A 20,630-nucleotide genomic window follows, 5' to 3' on the forward strand; every position below is an offset into this window, starting at 1 on the left:
GTACCCTCTGAACCGGCTCTCCCCGAATCAATCACAATCAGTTCCTCTACTCCAGCGGTCGTGGGCGAATCACCATCCAATGAAAGTAATTCCTCCGAATTTCTTCTTCTAGATGACCTTGACACTGGAGTGTCTTCCTCAAACAACGCTCCCATTTTCAACTCTCATCCTCCACCTGTTGAATCGTCTCCTCTCGAATCTAGTGAAGATACTCCTTCAAATGAAACAGATACTAGGTCTCTAGACGCTGCAACCCCTCCCATACTTTCCACCGAATAAAATGCAGATACCCTTGTTCCTTTGTGGGAAGAAAATGCCACCTACCCTACTGACAACACTGAAAGTTCTGGATCCTCATCTTCCTCGCATACCGTCTCCTCTCTTAATGATGAATCTACTACACCTCTTCCACATTCCACGAAATGGACTGCGGATCATCTAATTCATCAAATCATTGGTGATCCAGACGCTCCCGTTCGCACTCTCAAGGCTTCCAATAATGAATGCCTCTTCGCTGCCTTTCTGAGCACGATCGAACCTAAAAATGCCTTTGAGGCCCTCCAAGATCCCGACTGGTCTATAGCCATGCAAGAATAAATTCATCAATTTGATCAGCTTGAAGTATGGGAACTTGTTCCTCGTCCTTCTGGAAAAACCATTATTGATACCAAGTGGATCTTCAAAAATAAGAAGGATCCTCACGGCATCATCATTCGTAATAAAGCACGTCTTGTAGTAAATGGATACAGACAACAAGAAGGAATTGACTACGATGAAACATTTGCTCCTGTGGCTCGATTAGAAGCCATCCGTCTATTCCTTTCATATGCTGCTCACAAGCGATTCACCGTTTATCAAATGGACGTAAAAACTGCCTTTTTAAATGGCATTCTTCAAGAAGAGGTCTATGTCAGTCAACCTGAAGGTTTCATAGACTCCAAATGCCCCAACCATGTGTATCTCCTTTCCAAGGCTCTTTATGGTCTAAAACAGGCGCCCAGGGCGTGGTATGAAACCCTGACCGCTTTTCTTCTCAAGAACGGCTTCTCACGTGGAACCATTGACACGACTCTATTCATTAGAAAACAGAAAGAACACATCTTGTTAATTCAAGTCTATGTTGATGACATCATCTTTGGTTCCACTTCCCCCGCTCTCTGCTATGAGTTTTCTGAACTCATGAAGAACAAGTTTGAAATGAGCATGCTCAAAGAACTCCATTTCTTTCTAGGATTAGAAGTTAAACAACTTCCAAAGGGGATTTTCATCGGTCAATCAAAATACATTTCTGATATGTTCAAAAAGTATAACTTTCTTGAGATGAAAATCAGCCCCACTCCAATGTCAATCAACATATCATTACATGCTGATCTGGATGGTCAATCTTTCGATAAAACACTCTATAGGAGCCTCATTGGCTCATTGATGTATCTCACTGCTAGTAGACCTGACATCATGTTTGCTGTATGTCTGTCTACCCGTTTTTAGGCCAACCCTAAGTATTCTCACTACAAGGCTGTAATGAGAATCTTTAGCTATCTCAAAGGCACACCCAATCTCGGACTCTGGTATCCCTTCGAGACTGGCTTCAACCTTACAGCATTCACGGATGCTGATCATGGTGGTGACCAAGTAAACCAGAAAAGCACCTCTGGTGGTCTCTAATTCCTAGGTCACAAGTTAGTCAGCTGGTCCTCTCGCAAGCAAAACTGTATCTCTCTTTCCACTGCTGAATCTGAGTACATTGCAGCTGCAAGCTGTTGCTCCCAAGTACTGTGGATGCAGTCCCAACTATTTGACTATGGATTCAGATTCCACAAAATCCCGAGATACTGTGACTCTCAGAGTGCCATTGCTATCTCTAGCAATCCTGTTCACCACTCTCGAACCAAACACATTGACATTCGCTATCACTTTATTAAAGATCATGTTGAGAAAGGGAATGTTGAATTGCATTTTGTATCCACCAAAAGTCAACTTGCTGACTTACTGACCAAGGAACTAGATGAACCCACATATAAAAATCTGGTTTGTAAAATTGGCATGGTTGATTTCTTTTCTATTTAAGAACCTGGCAAGTGCCTAGGGGGAGTGATGCACTTGCCTAGGGGGAGTATTGGGTTTTTCAAAATCTGATGCATCACATTTTGAGGGGGAGATGAGAACAATGACTCTCACATAAATTACAGTGTGAGACCCGGTTTCATAAGTTGATTTTCAAAATCTAAAATGACTTTTACACAAATAACAATGTAAAACTCGCTCTTTCAAAACTAACTCTCCTGAAACTGGCAACTGTCTAGGGGGAGTTAACATCAAAATGTTAACAAATGACGGAGGATGAGTCTCTGTGACTACCTTAAGAGGATGTGTCTAAATGACTGCCTCAAAATCTCAGTCATCAAATGACGGAGGATGAGTCTCTGTGACTACCTCAAGAGGATGTGTCTAAATGACTGCCTTAAAACCTCAGTCAACAAATGACGGAGGATAAGTCTCTGTGACTACCTCAAGAGGATGTGTCTAAATGACTGCCTCAAATTCACAGTCAACAAATGACGAAGGATGTGTCCTTGTGACTGCCTTAAGAGGATGTGTCTATATGACTGCCTCATGGTTCCCGATCTCAATAATTGTTAAAACCGGAGAAAATTAAATTTTGAAAAATAATTAAATTTAAACCATAACTTGATTATTTCATAGAATTTCTTAAAATTCTTAAAGGTTATCATGATGTACCAAAATTCCTTAAAATCCAAATCTGTTTAATATTTTCGAGCAAAATTCATAGGATGAATGTTTTCGAGCAAACTGTGCATAAATTTTTCGTGCAATACTTCTGTACTAGCCATTTCTCGAGCAAACTTGACTGAAAAAGTATTTTTAAGTCAACAAGTGGGTATATAAGGATGAAAAATCACTTTTTAACCCATCACGTTCAAATCTCACTTTTAAAAAAACAACTTTATTCAAGGCCCACTTGCTCTCAGGAACACCCTCGTCACCACCACTATTCACCTTCTTCAATCTTAAGCCAAATTGGTATTTTCTATTAATTTTCATGTGTTTGTGATTAAATTGCTACTTAGTAGAAGCTTTATAGTTTGTGTAATCACCTAAATACATAAAAATGCCATGTGTTGTATGATTTCTTGATGAATTTCTGATTTGTGTGAACAGGGGTTTCGAACCCTAAGAAATCGAACAGATTAATTTCACCTATCTTGCTAATCTGTTAGGATAAATTAACTTAGGGTTCATTTCTATGATGAATAGAACATGCTTTATTCCTTTAATCCATTGTTAGATACTTGTGCAACTTCGATTTCAAAAGGAGGGAAAATTTTAGGGTTCATGACCAACTATGATCATATCTGATGTTTTGCTTTAATTCATGATGTTGATTGTGTTAGATTTACCATAGATTTCACTCGTTAAAACTTAATTTGGCCTAATCTGTTGCTTTTTCTGCTAAGTGATGAACATGTTCAAACTGACAGAGTGCTCGAAAACCTCATGATTTCGAGCGCTCGAAAAAGTCTCTGTCTGAAAACCTTTAGTGCTCGAAAATTGACTGTCTGAAAAATTATCTTGTGCCTGAAAACAGTACTTGACTGAAAATCTTATGTGCTCGAAAATGTCTGTCTGAAAAACTCTCTTCTGCTCGAAAAAGTTGTCTATCCGAAAACCTTTAATTGCTCGAGAAAATTTTTTGTGAAATTCTTTTGACTGAAATTCTCTGCTGTATGAAAATAGATGTGTGCACGAAAACCTTCATGCTCTAAAATCTTTTATTACTCAAAATTGACAAATGCTCGAAAAATAATTCTGTTCAAAATTGTTAAGTGTTGGTACTGTTTCAAATGAACTTTGATAAATCTTAAAATTGAAACAATTAATGCTTTGTCACCATTTTCACAAAAACACCAAATGAACTGTCTTTTCACTAACCATGCTCATGATGCAACAGCAATGTCGAACAATGCCTTTTTCGATGAAGATGTCCCCACCCCATGTGATTACTGGATCCCCATACTACTAAACCACCCAATGCGCAATGTATTCACTGAGTACGAGCATGCTACTTAGCGGCAGCTTCTCTTGATGCGAGACACCATGACTTACCATCCATTCGTTGATGACACCCCTGACTCTTTTTCTTTCCTAGTCACTCGAAACCCTGATCGGAGAGTCTCATTCACTCTAACTAACATGAGAAGATTCTTAGGCATCCCTGCAAGATCTGAATATGATGCATTCCCCTCCGAGAATGAGATGTTAGCAGCCGTAAAACAACTTGGATATGATGGAGAGGTCACAAAGATAAGAGATTTCAAAAAACAACGTATGGCACCACGATGGGCAGTGCTGTATACATTTGTTAACCGATGTTTCAACCCGATGCAGACTGGATCCGACCACATCACCATTTTCTTGTAAAGATCTTCTATGGGATCGTGTTCCTGCCAACTGCTGATTTTGGCCGAGTTATCTGTGACCGCATGATAAAAATACACTCAGCACTGCTCCCATCGTACATTCAATTTCAGAGATTCTACGTAAACATTCTCTCAGGCATCATTGATGACAGCGCCAGAACGCCAGAACCTATCCCTATAGATCAAGTTGAACCATTTGTGGAGCAGGAATATATCAAATATATTCAAAGGAGAATAGGGTCCAAGAATGTTTAAGCTCAACTCATACCTGCCCATTTACTAAATCTTGGACCACGAGACGATCCAAGAATAATGAGATATTTAAGAGAGATAGGAGCTCCTATGGATCCCCTACCACCCGGGGAACCTGCCCAAGGAGCTGATAGGACACCTGGTGAGGGGTCTAGTAAGCAAGGGTCCAAGAAAAGAAAACTTGAGGGGAAAAGAATTGAGGGTGAAAATAGGCCTAAAAGAAAATTAAAACCAAAGCAGGTAACCTCTGAACAACTCCAGAAGGTTCTTCACGATATTGATCGGAGTGATATGGATGGAAATGAGGGTGGGGTTGAAAAATCAAGAGAGGATGTGCTGACCGGGAGTGAGATGGGGCAAAAAGAAAACGTTAGCCCCCCCCAAACATTAGGAAGCCACTCAGATGCACAAACATCTGTTTCATATGAGTTAGAATCGGCATCTCTAGATGAGATTCGTCAAAAACAATTTGAAAATGTGTCTAGTGCTCGTAAGGATTTGGTGCAGTCCGATACCGAACATTCAGTGTCTATAGCTCAGACTGCAACAACAAGCGTAGAGCTTAGCAAATCTCCAGAAATTGCTTCTCTAAGATCGCTTGGAAGTCCTGTTTCAGCAGGCCTCACTGCTCAGCTCTCTAGCTCAACAGTGGTGACAACTGAGTTTTTTCAAGAATCTCAGGATGCTTTCACTAACATTTCTTTGCAGGGCTCCATCACATCCTCACCAATTATCTCCATGGCTCTCTCACCACCACGATTAACATCACCATCACCTGATCTCAATGCTTCCCCACCACCGTCATCACCTCCAATTATGACATCATCTCCTATCACCCAGACTGTCACTCATCAACCAAATCTCACGTACATTCAACGGGAAAATGAATTCCACGCTTATCTTTCTGAGAGTGGCTACATCAGGAAAGCTACCCGTGGTCATCTCAACTCTCTTCAGCTCATCTCGAATTATCCACCAGTACTTGAACCAATCTCGTGTCATACTAATCAACCATCTTCCTCCAGGCGACATGATGACCCCGATTCCGGCGGCCAACATAAGGGGGAGAATATTGGAGGAAGATCTACTGTGCATTTCACTCAATCTTTCAGTCAAACACAAACTCCACCTGGCTCTTCCAGGAAAGGGAAAGAAATTGTTGATGACTCTCACATGCCTGAAGGAATGGTCAAAGGGGTTGACTACACAGTAGAAGAAGATGATGTTGCCCCCGAAGGACATGATGTGATCACAATCAACTCTGATGATAAAGATGATTTCGATGAAGTTATGTTTATTGATGCCAAAGAAGAAGTTGAAATCGAAATCGAAATGTCCGAAGCAGTGGTTACCTCAGCCAAAACCTCCCTTGCAATGGTGGTGTACACAAATCCTGACGTCAAACCCATCACCTCTCAGTCTGAAACAATCATATCATCCGTACCACAGCTTATCATCCCGAAATCTGAAGAAGAGGAAGAATTCGTCACTAACTTGAAACCCCAACATACTACGGTCATTAAAGGAGCATTTACTAAAGAAAATTACATAAACTTAGAAGCTCCGGACGAGGAAGAGTTGAATGAATTTGATCGATTTGTCACTCAGGAATACACCGGTGAACCTGCACCAAGGTTTCCCACTTAGAAGCTCCGACGATTCACGAACAATCGCTTGTAAATAAATATGTATGTATATATATATATATATATATATATATATATATATATATATATATATATATATATATATATAATATGTATTAACTAATCAATATGTGTTAATATGTATATTAGATGTTATTAAAGATTACATACTTAATAATATGTAATATCATCTTATTAACTTTACTAAATGATAAAAATATAATTGCCATATTAATATTAATATTATTAAAAAGATATAAAACTTGATACAATTAATACTAATATTAGTATTACTATAATTATTATACTTGGTGGTGAATTATGAATTTTTCTTTATTTTATTTTTGACTATCATTATTATAATTATTACTATTATTAATATTATCATATTAATATCATTATTCTTTGAAATTTTTATCTTTATCTCTATCAAAAAAAAATATTATTATTATCACTATTAACATTATTATTAGAAAATAATACAAATTATTATTATTATCATTTTTACAATTATTAGTATCCTTATAATTTATCATCACTAATAAAATTATTATTATTAATAATAGATTTATTAATTATTTGTATTTATTATATAAAACTATAAAAATGAACAATTAGTACGATCTTGTTATATGTATCAATCAAACTGTTCTAGATTGTAAATCCCGTCTGTAAGATTTCACTGAACGAATATCAATTCATACCACAACAAAATCTGTTGTGAGTCGTAAACACCTTTTATATTTTTATCATTCCTTCGTACCTAAACAAAGATTGATTGTCGACTAATTATATTATAAAACAATTAAATTGATTAGTGTAGTTGGTTAACTCACTAAGCTCTTTCATCATCATTATCAATTAGCAAGTTAACAAACCCACCACACCCATTCTCGTCTTTCTCTCCTCCTCCTCCTTGTTCTCTTCTTCGTGAAACAAACTAACATCAAATCACCATCACGATCTACTACAGCCTGCAACTTCAAGTCACCAAACAATCGTCATTGCCATCATTATTATGCATCCTGCTTGTTTTCTGTTTCTTCTTTTAATCAAACAACCACCCTACAAATATAAACACTTGTTCTTCGTAAATCGATCAATCATCACGAAATCCAAAGGATACCATCGATATTTTATATATATATATATTTTCTTGCTGCAGCCCACAAACGAGACACCCACGACCACCTCAACCCACTTCATCTACACGAAAACCCACTTATGTCTATTAAAACCCATGAACGCTTCATCACCTTATCACCCACTTTTACTATCCATTGTAAACTACTATCACAGCCATTAACACCTTTAAAACCATACCCACGTACTGCACTTGTTGCATTTCTATTTTTGTCACGCTGTTTCAGCTTAGCTTCTATTTTTTTTAAAACGCAAACCAACCTTCATCATTACAGTATGATTGTGGTAATGATGCCCTGCTATTTTATTTTTCTATTATGTAACTATCTTCTACTACAATTACTTTGAATCTATTTTTCTATTAGAATCAAAACAAACCAAATCCCTTTTGATAATTGAGGTGGGTGTCGGTTTAAAAGAAAATGGATAAAGTGGAAATCATGGCCGACATTAATGGGTCACCTAAATTGACGAGTAGGTATTTTTTTTTATATTCATGAGTATCATTACAAGCATGGGAATAATGAATATAATATTAATCAAAGATAAAGATGATACTTATAGTTAAAGAGATGAATGGCAAAGGTATTATCACTTCTTGGTTGTGTTCTTTTTTTTCCTTTTATTCCTGTTAAGTAAACGATGGTGATGTTAATTGTTACCACCTATCGCTATTATACGACCTTGCCTTTTTTAGGATTGAAAACAAGAGAGATGATGATGAGAGGATTAGGAAGGTAATAATGATGATTAGGATTGACGATGTTTAGATGATGGTGACCATATAAAAGTACATGAGCCAGTGAAAATGAATCAAATTATTGATGATGATGAAGATAATCGTAAGCATGATAGAATGATTCTATGATTAGGATTGTTAAATTGATTTAGTTAGAAAAAAAAGAAGAAGAATGAAACAGAATAAAAGGAGTTAAAAGAAATTATAAATCACTTAAATCAGAAAAATAAGACAGAGCAGACGGTTAGTGGCATGATTGTTAAGCAGGAGGTCTAGGGTTCGATACATGGCAGCTATTTTTTTTATTTTTACATAGCCATTGAAGCAGCCCATTTAGGACGTGCAAGGCCCAATCCTTGTCTATTTGGGTTAGGCTAAATTATCTATTGGGTAGTGTCATTGTACGAGATCCAATTCTGTTTCATGTGGACTGTAAATAAAAAAAAAGGATTCGAAAATGAGATGATAATTCGATGAAGAAGAAACTGAAGCAGATTAGAACAGTTTATATATAATTATGTTGTGAATCAAATTAAGAAAGCTGAGATGGAGGAGTGGTTTGAGAGTGTTTTGGGTTAGCGAGAGGTCGCGGGTTCGAGTCCAGTTTATGGCAATTCCTTTTTAAAAGCTCATTTTGAAGGTAGTATTATTTTTACTATCATTATTATGTTGTTATTATTATTATTATTATTATTATTATTATTATTATTATTATTATTATTATTATTATTATTATTATTATTATTATTATTATTATCCTTAACAAGATTTTTATATATTATTATCATTATTTTTTTTTACTATCAATACTATTATATATTATTACTATTATCATTAGTATAATTATTACTATAAAAATATTACAACTTTCTATTATCAATATTATTTTATCAAATAAAGTATTAGTTACATAAAAACATTTTTTTTATATATAACCATATATATATAAAGATATTAATCCTAATACAATATATAATATAAACAAACTCAGTTGATTAAATGTGATAAATGTTAATATATATATATATATATATATATATATATATATATATATATATATATATATATATATATATATAATTGATATAGGTTCGTGAATCCGAGACCAACCCTGCATTATTCACTTGTTAAATGTCGTCATATGTATTTTTACTACAAAATACAGAACGCTGAGTTCATTTGCTCCCTTTTACTCTTTACATTTTTGGGACTGAGAATACATGCACTGTTTTTACAACTACTTTATTAAATGCTTTTGAAATATATTTTTGAACTGTGAATGCATGACATGCAATTTTATAAATGTTTGACGAGATAGACACAAGCAAAACATTCCTCGAATGAATTATTATGCAGACAGAAGTTCTGTGGATTATTATTGAATTAGTTGGACGTGATAATTGCCACTAATTGTTGTGAATATTTTCCCTGATTATTATTGCTTGGTAACCTAAGAATTAGAATCGGGTATGGCCCTAATTCGCGCAAATCCTAAAGGTAGCTACCGAGTTTAACACTCTCACCCAGAATGTTCACTAGACGTAAGGGCTAGTGGGCGTGGTGTTTAGAACTTCGAAGTTTATATGATTATTATACAGACGAGATGTTCTGTTTTGGGGATATTATTATGCGCATTATATGTTAAGGTCGGTTACCAAGCCAAGCTATGAAAGAAAATGAAAAGTAAATGTTGTGTATCGAGAGAATGATTTTATACACAGGTTATGTGTATGTTATTTTTGTGCACAAGATATGTGTACGGTTACTTAGATTTATGAAAGATGATTTCGTACACGAGAAAGGTGTACTGTATTTAAAAGATATCGCATGTACATTACAGGTGGGTATAGGATTCGGGCCCATTTGTACCATGAAATATTTAAATCTTGTGGTCTATCAAAATGTTGAATTTTATTGTTTTATGATAAATTTATGAACTCACCAACCTTTTGGTTGACACTTGAAAGCATGTTTATTCTCAGGTATGAAAGAAATCTTCCGCTGTGCATTTTCTCATTTTAAAGACGTTATTTGGAGTCGATCATCGCAATGGGACCAGATGTTGGTGACTTTGTCCAGATGGATTAGGACGGGGTACGACATGTGATATCAGAGCGGTGGTCTTAGCGAACCAGGTCTTGCATAAGTGTGTCTAACTGATAGATGCTTAGATGTATTAGTGAGTCTGGACTTCGACCGTGTCTGCATGTCAAAACTTTTGCTTATCATTTAGTGTCAAAAATTATTTGCTTATCATCCTTAAAGTCTAGACACGTCTTACTGCCTCTATTGCATAGACAGTGTATAGATAAATTCATATCTTAGCGTATCTGCTAATTCATATCTTAGCGTATCTATTACTGTAAACTATTGCCTGACATATTCCTTAATTTCCTCCGTAATCGATATCCTAAAATCATTTCCTATCGAAAAATCCTTTACTCAATCGTACGAAATGGAACTCGTCACTAGTTCAAGTTCTTCGGAACCCGAAAACTATTCCGACATGGATGTTCACCTAAGCTTCGGAAGCAGCGTCACTAGAATGAATCAGCCAATCGGCCATCTCCAATTCATCTGATGGGTTCGTAGCCTCCTCAATCATTGGAGACAAGAAGAAGGTGATCCCTTCCATCCACCACATTACCCTCTTGGCAAAGAATCTGAAGCACTTACCGACGAACCTGTCCGAAACACTATTTTCTCTCTCATTTCCATGGTAGCTTGTCACAATTATATTCTACCCACAATTCTAAACCTTATTCATCCACTCGTTCCGACCGACAATCATTCCGGAATAATGGAAGAAGTCAACGAGCTTCGCGCCCGAGTTGTAGCCTTGAAAAACATGGTGCAAAATGTACCAGCTTCAGCAACATCACCGGCACCAACAATACCATCAGTAACAGCACCAGTACCATCAACAATCAATGCCTCAACATCTCATTATGTACCTCGAGCATAATCAACGTTCTACGAATCGTTCTACATCATTTATCTTCGTACGACATGTCGATTATGTAATCTCTAATGTTTTATAGATTATATATTCTTGTTCTAATGATAAATCAAATGAGTTTAATATCATATTGACTCATTAAATCCACGATTTACATCTGAAGAAAATATATATGTATATATATTTTCATAAAGATTGTAATTAAAAATTCTTTTTTACAAACTGTTAATGGTGAAAATATTTTAACGGGTAGGTAATACCCGAGTAATATTTAGATTTCACATTAATAAGTTACACTGTACATTCTTCGAATCTGATTCAACAGTCATTTACTATCCTACTTACATCCACAGATATACGTATCCGTTCACCACAGAATAACCATTCAATTTCATACTTGGATTTTGACCTATCAGAATCCAACAAGTGGCATAATGAAGAAAACATTTGACAAAATAAAATTTGTTAGAAACAAACGAATTAACTATATGAAATTCTGTTAAGAATCCACGCTAACAAAATCCTAGCTAACTGTTCCTAGCTAACTGTTAATTCCGTATTACCTTTTATTTATCGCAATTTATTTATCGCATTTTATTTACCGCAATTTTAATTCTCGCAGTTTTATTTATCGTCATTTATTTTCTATTATTTATTTTACGCACTTTAAATATCGGGACACGTATACAAGGTTTTGACATATCATATCGACGCATCTATATATATTATTTGGAATAACCATAGACACTCTATATGCAGTAATGCTGGAGTTAGCTATACTGGGTTGAGGTTGATTCTACAATAATATATATAGTTTGAGTTGTGATCGAGTCTGAGACATGTACACGAGTCACGATACGTATTAATTAATTCGAATATTATATATTAAATTATATATGAATTATTGGACTGTTAACTGTGGACTATCGAATGTGGACTAATGACATTGGACAATTAAAATGAATTAAAATATTGACTATAACATATGAAACTAAACATTTATACAAGTTTGCCACTTGATTTCATCTTAAACTTCATTTATATCTTGACGATTACAATCTGCGTTCAAACCTTTCATTATTCTTGAACACACCTCAATCGAGAGAATGAACCAACCGCACTTCATCTACGGAAGAAACGATTTATGCATATAGTTATACACCTGAAAAACTCTCGGAACCTGAGTAAATGTTTAACACGTAGTTGTGCTAATTCCTTTGGCGTTGTTATTACCGAAATTAACTTTACAATTCCTTTCCAAATTAGCGTGTTTTGTCGCAGCTCCAGCAAGTCAACTTCGATTCTCCAGTCGAAACAGTCTTATTATAACCTTGATATATACGTTACCCTTTCACCATCGTTACTAAGGAACCTTTCATATCTTGCCACATTAGCAATAAACTTACTGACAACTTCACTTATCTTTGACTTTCCGAAAAATCATCGTATTTATCAAAATCCCATCATTTACTCATTCGCATCTTGTAACGAGAATTGCCATACGAATCATCAGAATTTAGCAATCAGTATCTTTAAATCTCGCAGCATGTCTACATCAACAGTTATATGTATACATATAACATTTATCTCTTTGAATTATGTTATTTCATTCTAAATTCTGAAAAGCACACAGTCTAAAAATCAATACTTCAAATTCTAAAAAAGCTGAATACAGCAACAAAAACTGTACACCACTTTAACAGTCGAAAGTTGGATGATAAAGAATAGTAGGTTGACAAAGCTCAGAAAAGTTGAAACTGGAAAACGGATTGAGCAAACCAAGAAGGAGACTGTAGATAAATCACAAAGAATAAATCTGCCTTAAAAGAATCCAAATGATTCAGTATCTACTGAAGTCATTAACGAATACCTTACTCCTGACTCTAAACTCTTGCGGACAAATTTTCTTCATTAACCTTCGAACTTAGAAATTCCAAAATATCATCATAAATATCTTCGATATTTCTGAGGATATTTTCATAAATATTCTTGTCCAAAATTATTTATCTCTTCTTGCTATCTATGTTACATCATAAAGAAAACTACTTTAGTTTCTAAATTTCTTTAAAATTCGAGTTTGAATTATGAATGATTTTGAAGTAGTGTTGGAAATTGATGCATGAGTTAGTATAATATAATGACACTTGATCAACGTGATTATATTACAGTAAGTCATGCTGAGTTTCTAATGGGACGTGATGATTCACAGATCATAACGTCATCGTGTGCCATGTTACATAACTCTTTCATTCTGCTTAACTTCTGAACATATCAAGAAAATATATTCTTGATAGCTCCATTCTCAGTGATTCAGGTAATTTGACAAATCAAATCGTGCTAATACATTCTTTCCTATTTAGAACATGATGTTTATCCAAAAATCCATACTTACGAATTCTGGACCGTTACTCGCTTTATTAGAGGTCGAGACGATAATAAAAAGATAAAGAGCTCCAAAAAATAAGAGAAAAATATAAAGCCGGTAACAGTATATAAATTACAAACCGTGTATATCAATGTTTATCGCAACATAAAGACACGGGAGAATTAAAAACACTATAACCCCAAGGGCGAAGTAGAAGAAAACAGATTCCTCCGGTGGAAGTTGGAAAAGGAGAATGAATGTTGCGATAATTGTAGTGACCCAAACTTTTCCATGTTTATATATATTAAATAAAATTGTTATTTACATGATTAAGTGTTTCCAACATGTTAAGCAATCAAACTTGTTAAGACTTGATTAATTGAAATAGATTTCATATAGACAATTGACCACCCAATTTGACCGGTGATTCACGAACGTTAAAACTTGTAAAAACTATATGATGACATATATATGATTATATATATAGTTAACATGATATTATGATAAGTAAGTATCTCATTAGGTATTTTAACAATGAGTTATATACATAAAATTGAGTTTGTTGACGTGTTCTAAGGGGAAGATGTACAAGGATCTCAAGAAACATTTTTGGTGGCCGTGTATGAAAGCCGATGTTGCTAAATACGTAGGAGAATGTTTGACGTGTTCTAAGGTCAAAGCTGAGCATCAGAAACCATCAGGTCTACTTCAACAACCCGAAATCCCGGAATGGAAATGGGAAAATATTATCATGGATTTCATCACTAAATTGCCAAGGACTGCAAGTGGTTTTGATACTATATGGGTAATAGTTGATCGTCTCACTAAATCAGCACACTTCCTGTCACTAAGAGAAGATGACAAGATGGTGAAGTTAGCACGAATGTATTTGAAGGAAGTCATCTCCAGACATGGAATACCAATCTCTATTATCTCTGATAGGGATGGCAGATTTATTTCAAGATTCTGGCAGACATTACAGCAAGCATTAGGAACTCGTCTAGACATGAGTACTGCCTATCATCCACAAACTGATGGGCAGAGCGAAAATACGATACAAACGCTTGAAGACATGCTACGAGCATGTGTTAATGATTTCGGAAACAGTTGGGATCGACATCTACCATTAGCAGAATTTTTCTACAACAACAGCTACCATGCAAGCATTGAGATGGCGTCGTTTGAAGCACTTTATGGTAGAAATTGCAGGTCACTGATTTGTTGGAGTGAAGTGGGGGATAGACAGATTACGGGTCCGGAGATAATATAAGAAACTACCGAGAAGATCATCCAAATTCAACAACGGTTGAAAACCGCCCAAAGTCGACAAAAGAGCTACGCCGACATTAAAAGAAAAGATATAGAATTTGAAATTGGAGAGATGGTCATGCTTAAGGTTGCACCTTGGAAAGGCGTTGTTCAATTTGGTAAACGAGGGAAATTAAATCCAAGGTATATAGGACCATTCAAGATTATTGATCGTATCGGACCAGTAGCTTACCGACTTGAATTACCACAAAAACTCGTGGCTGTACATAACACTTACCACGTCTCAAATTTGAAGAAATGTTTTGCTAAAGAAGATCTCACTATTCTGTTATACGAAATCCAAATCAACGAAAAACTTCAATTCTTCGAAGAACCCGTCGAAATAATGGATCGTGAGGTTAAAAGACTTAAGCAAAACAAGATACCAATTGTTAAAGTTTGTTGGAATGCTTGTAGAGGACCCGAGTTCACCTGGGAATGAGAAGATTAGATGAAGAAGAAATACCCGCACTTATTTCCAGAAGATACGTCAACACCTCCAACTGCTTAAAATTTCGGGACGAAATTTATTTAACGGGTATGTACTGTAGTGACCCAAACTTTTGCATGTTTATATATATTAAATAAAATTGTTAGTTACATGATTAAGTGTTTCCAACATGTTAAGCAATCAAACTTGTTAAGACTTGATTAATTGAAATAGGTTTCATATAGACAATTGACCACCCAATTTGACCGGTGATTCACGAACGTTAAAACTTGTAAAAACTATATGATGACATATATATGATTATATATATAGTTAACATGATATTATGATTAGTAAGTATCTCATTAGGTATTTTAACAATGAGTTATATACATAAAATTGAGTTTATTGAATTAAGAAACTCGAAACGATATATATAACGATTATCGTTAAAACAACGTCTTACTAAATACATATAAATCATATTAAGATATTGATACACTATGCTTAATCATGATAAATGATAATTAAACATGTCATTAAGTGTATTAACAATGAACTACATATGTAAAAACAAGACTACTAACTTAATGAATTCGAAACGAGACATATATGTAACGATTATCGTTGTAACAACATTTAACTGTATATATATCATACTAAGATATATTAATATATCATAATATCATGATAATGTAATAATTTAACATCTCTTTAGATATAATAAACAATGGGTTAACAACATTTAACAAGATCGTTAACCTAAAGGTTTCAAAACAACATTTACATGTAACGACTAACGATGACTTAACGACTCAGTTAAAATGTATATGCATGTAGTGTTTTAATATGTATTCATATAATTTTGAAAGACTTTAAGACACTTATCAAAATACTTCTACTTAACAAAAATGCTTACAATTATATCCTCGTTCAGTTTCATCAACAATTCTACTCGTATGCACCCGTATTCGTACTCGTACAATACACAGCTTTTAGATGTATGTACTATTGGTATATACACTCCAATTATCATCTCTTAGCAGCCCATGTGAGTCACCTAACACATGTGGGAACCATCATTTGGCAACTAGCATTAAAATATCTCATAAAATTACAAAAATATTAGTAATCATTCATGACTTATTTACATGTAAACAAAATTACACATCCTTTATATCTAATCCATTTACCAACGACCAAAAACACCTAAAAACACTTTCATTCTTCAATTTTCTTCATCTAATTGATCTCTCTCAAGTTCTATCTTCAAGTTCTAAGTGTTCTTCATAAATTCTATAAGTTCAAGTTTCATAAAATCAAGAATACTTCCAAGTTTGCTAGCTTACTTCCAATATTATAAAGTGATCATCCAACCTCAAGAAATATTTCTTATTTATAGTAAGATATCTTTCTAATACAAGGTAATACTCATATTCAAACTTTGATTCAATTTCTATAACTATAACAATCTTATTTCGAAAGGAAATCTTACTTGAACTTGTTTTCGTGTCATGATTCTGCTTCAAGAACATTCAAGCCATCCAAGGATCCTTTGAAGCTAGATCTATTTTCCTCATTTCCAGTAGGTTTATCCACAAAACTTGAGGTAGTAATGATGTTCATAACATCATTCAATTCATATATATAAAACTACCTTATTCGAAGGTTTAAACTTGTAATTAATAGAACATAGTTTAGTTAATTCTAAACTTGTTCGCAAATAAAAGTTAATCCTTCTAACTTGAATTTTAAAATCAACTAAACACATGTTCTATATCTTTATGATATTCTAACTTAATGATTTAAAACCTGGAAACACGAAAAACACCGTAAAATCGAATATACGTCGTCGTAGTAACACCACGGGCTGTTTTGGGTTTGATAATTAAAAACTATGATAAATTTTGATTTAAAAGTTGTTCTTATGGGAAAATAATTTTTCTTATGAACATGAAACTATATCCAAAAATCATGCTTAAACTCAAAGTGGAAGTATGTTTTTCAAAATGGTCATCAAGACGTCGTTCTTTTGACTGAAATGACTACCTCTTACAAAAACGACTTGTAAATTATATTTCCGACTATAAACCTATAATTTTTCTATTTAGATTCATAAAATAGAGTTCAATATGAAACCATAGCAACTTGATTCACTCAAAACGGATTTAAAACGAAGAAGTTATGGGTAAAACAAGATTGGATAGTTTTTCTTGTTGTAGCTACGTGAAAATTGGTAACAAATCTATATTAATCATATCCTAGCTAACTTATATTGTATTATACATGTATTCTAATATATTATGTAATCTTGGGTTACCATAGACACGTATGCAAATGTTTTGACATATCATATCGACCCATGTATATATATTATTTGGAACAACCATAGACACTCTATAATCAATATGAACGGGACATTTCAGTTGGTATCCGAGCATTGGTCTTAGAGAACTAAAAATTTGCATTAGTGTGTCTTATTGAGTTTGTTAGGATATATTAGTGAGTCTGGACTTTGACCGTGTTTTCTTTAAAGATGATTGCTTAACACTTTTGTTGGAAACAATATATTATTAACATGTAAATATTATGTGATATATTAACCTCTTAATGTGTTTGATATTGTGTGATAGATGTCTACCACTAGTACAAATCTCATCGATTCACCTAATAATAATGAAGAGTCGAATATATTTTGGGAAGATTCACAAATTCCCGAAGAGGAACCGGAAGAAGAGGAACAGGAAGAGGAGGAACCGGAAGAGGAGGAACCGGAAGAGGAGGAACCGGAAGAGGAGGAACTGGAAGAGGAGGAACCGGAAGAAGAAGAGGTTTCGAAGGAAGAAATATTGATACCTATAGTAAATCGATTAAATAAAAGAAAATCTTCAACCAACGGACAAAAGTTAATAATGGTCAATGGTGTTTCCGCCGAGGAAGTAAAATATTGGGAAGATTACCAATTTTCCAATGAATCGGATCCCGATGAGGATTCCGATGATTTTATAGAAATTACCTCGACCTAATTTAATAAAGTGAAAGAAAATAATAAGGGAAAAGGTATAAAAATAGAGAAACCCGATTCCAACCCCGATGAACTTTATATGTATCGGCAACATCCGTATTTTCTAAAATGTAACAATGACCCGGAAACCTCTAAACCACCAGGTTTTTCTAAGCCATTGTGGAAAACGATGGCTCGTATTAGAGGAACACCATATATTCCTAGAAAATTAGGAAAACGAACCAAGTCCAAAGAAGAAGAAACCAGTGATTCAGATTAGAGGGTTGTAATCATGTTGTGTATTATGTGTATTGTAGTGTGCTTGTACTTTTATGTTCTTTGTAAAAATTACTTGTATTGTTTGTTAATTATCTTTTACGAATCTAATTCTTGTCTATTTTACAGTATAAAAACAAAATGGACGTTAAGGGTAGACAATCGAATATTTTAGAAGACCTACCAGAGGATATGATTAAGGAATTCTTGTCTAGAGTCGGTCAGAATTCATCAGCACATTTAGTTATGGCGAAATTAACTTGTCAAACATTTAAAAGACTTTCCAGAAATGCCTTAGTTTATAAAAGGCTTTCCTTTGATAGGTGGGGTATATCACATTGGGGAGACCGTAAGTTACGCCGTGTTTTCTTTAAAGCGTTAAATGCGGGGAACCCAAATGCAATTTTATGCTACGGGTTAAGAACCTATTTTGACTCAACATATCCCAACATAAGATTTCATGAATTAGAAAGAGCTTCTAACATGCAACATAAAGAAGCATGTTATGCTTACGGGTTAGTGATGTTCGCTTCTTACCAAAGTGAGAAAAAGAACATTGGATTGCAACTTTTAAATAAACCTTCCCACAAGTGACGGATTCAGTAGTTGGGGTGAGAAACAAGGTTTTTAGATTATTACGGGGCTGTTGGACATTACGAAACCCTCGTCCTTTTGACGACATTACAACATGCTGCCTAGCCAATGGTCATAACGGTTATTTTCCACAAGACCAAGGATGGGAAGTCGTCTTAGTAAAACCAGAATGCATGACTTGTTTCTGGACTTGTGAATTACGTGTCTTTATTTCCTTTGCTAAACAACTTGCGTATTAACTAGATTTATCTTCACAACTATCCTGTATCAAAGTGTACTATATTTCATGTTATATGTAATATAGCAAAGTTGTAAGTTTGAAGAATATTTGTATGTGATATATTATTATAATCAGTTTTTCATATGGAATTGTAGTAGTTGAATTGTATATTAGCTACTAAGTATGAACTTAACGGGTAGGTAGTACCCGAATTTAAACTTATAAAATGCTAATATGAAGAAAAAGCTTTTATAAATGAGTTCATATTATGCTACGAAATACTATTGACTACTCTTAATATTATGTATGATTAACTCGATTCAGTTGGCTATTTTGAAGGAAATGGCACCGATTACTCGACACACCATGAATATGAGCGAAGTGGAATTTCGTACCTTTCTTGCTGCAAACATAGCCGCAGTACAGGCTGCGCTACATACCAACAATAACTCTAAATCTAGCAATGTAGCTAACGGCACAAGAAATCATGTAGGATGCTCCTACAAAGAATTCACTGCCTGCAAACCTTTGGAATTTGAAGGAACCGAAGGACCAATTGAATTGAAATGGTGGACCGAGAAAGTCGAATCGGTGTTTGCCATAAGTAAGTGTACTGAAGAGGACAAAGTTAAGTACGCTACGCATACCTTCATAGGTACTGCGTTAACGTGGTGGAACACCTATCTTGAACATGTAGGACAAAATGCTGCTTACGCACTACCGTGCTCGGCATTCAAGCAATTGATGAACGAGCAGTACCATCCTAGAAACGAAGTCAATAAGCTCAAGGCAGAACTTAAAGAGTTACGAACATAAGGGTTCGACATTACCACATATGAACGAAGATTCACAGAGTTGTGCCTATTGTGTCTGGGAGCGTTCGAAGATGAAGAAGAGAAGATCGACGCGTTTGTAAAAGGGTTACCAGTAAGGATTCAAGAAGATGTGAGTTCACACGAGCCCGCTTCTATACAGAAGGCAAGTCGAATGGCTCATAAACTCATAAATCAGATTGAGGGAAGAATTAAAGAGCTGGTGGCCGAAGAAGCCAACACGAAACAACTCAAGAGGAAGTGGGAGGAAAACGGTGACAAGAGTCACCAGTACAACAACAACAACAACAATTACAACCACAATCGCAACAACTATTCCAACAACCGCAACAATCTCAACAATAACCGCAATCCTAACAATAACTACAACAAACATCCCAACAACCACAACAACAACAACAACAACAACAACCGTTTCAACA

Source organism: Rutidosis leptorrhynchoides, chromosome 7 (assembly GCF_046630445.1).
Source record: "Rutidosis leptorrhynchoides isolate AG116_Rl617_1_P2 chromosome 7, CSIRO_AGI_Rlap_v1, whole genome shotgun sequence".
NCBI lineage: Eukaryota > Viridiplantae > Streptophyta > Magnoliopsida > Asterales > Asteraceae > Rutidosis > Rutidosis leptorrhynchoides.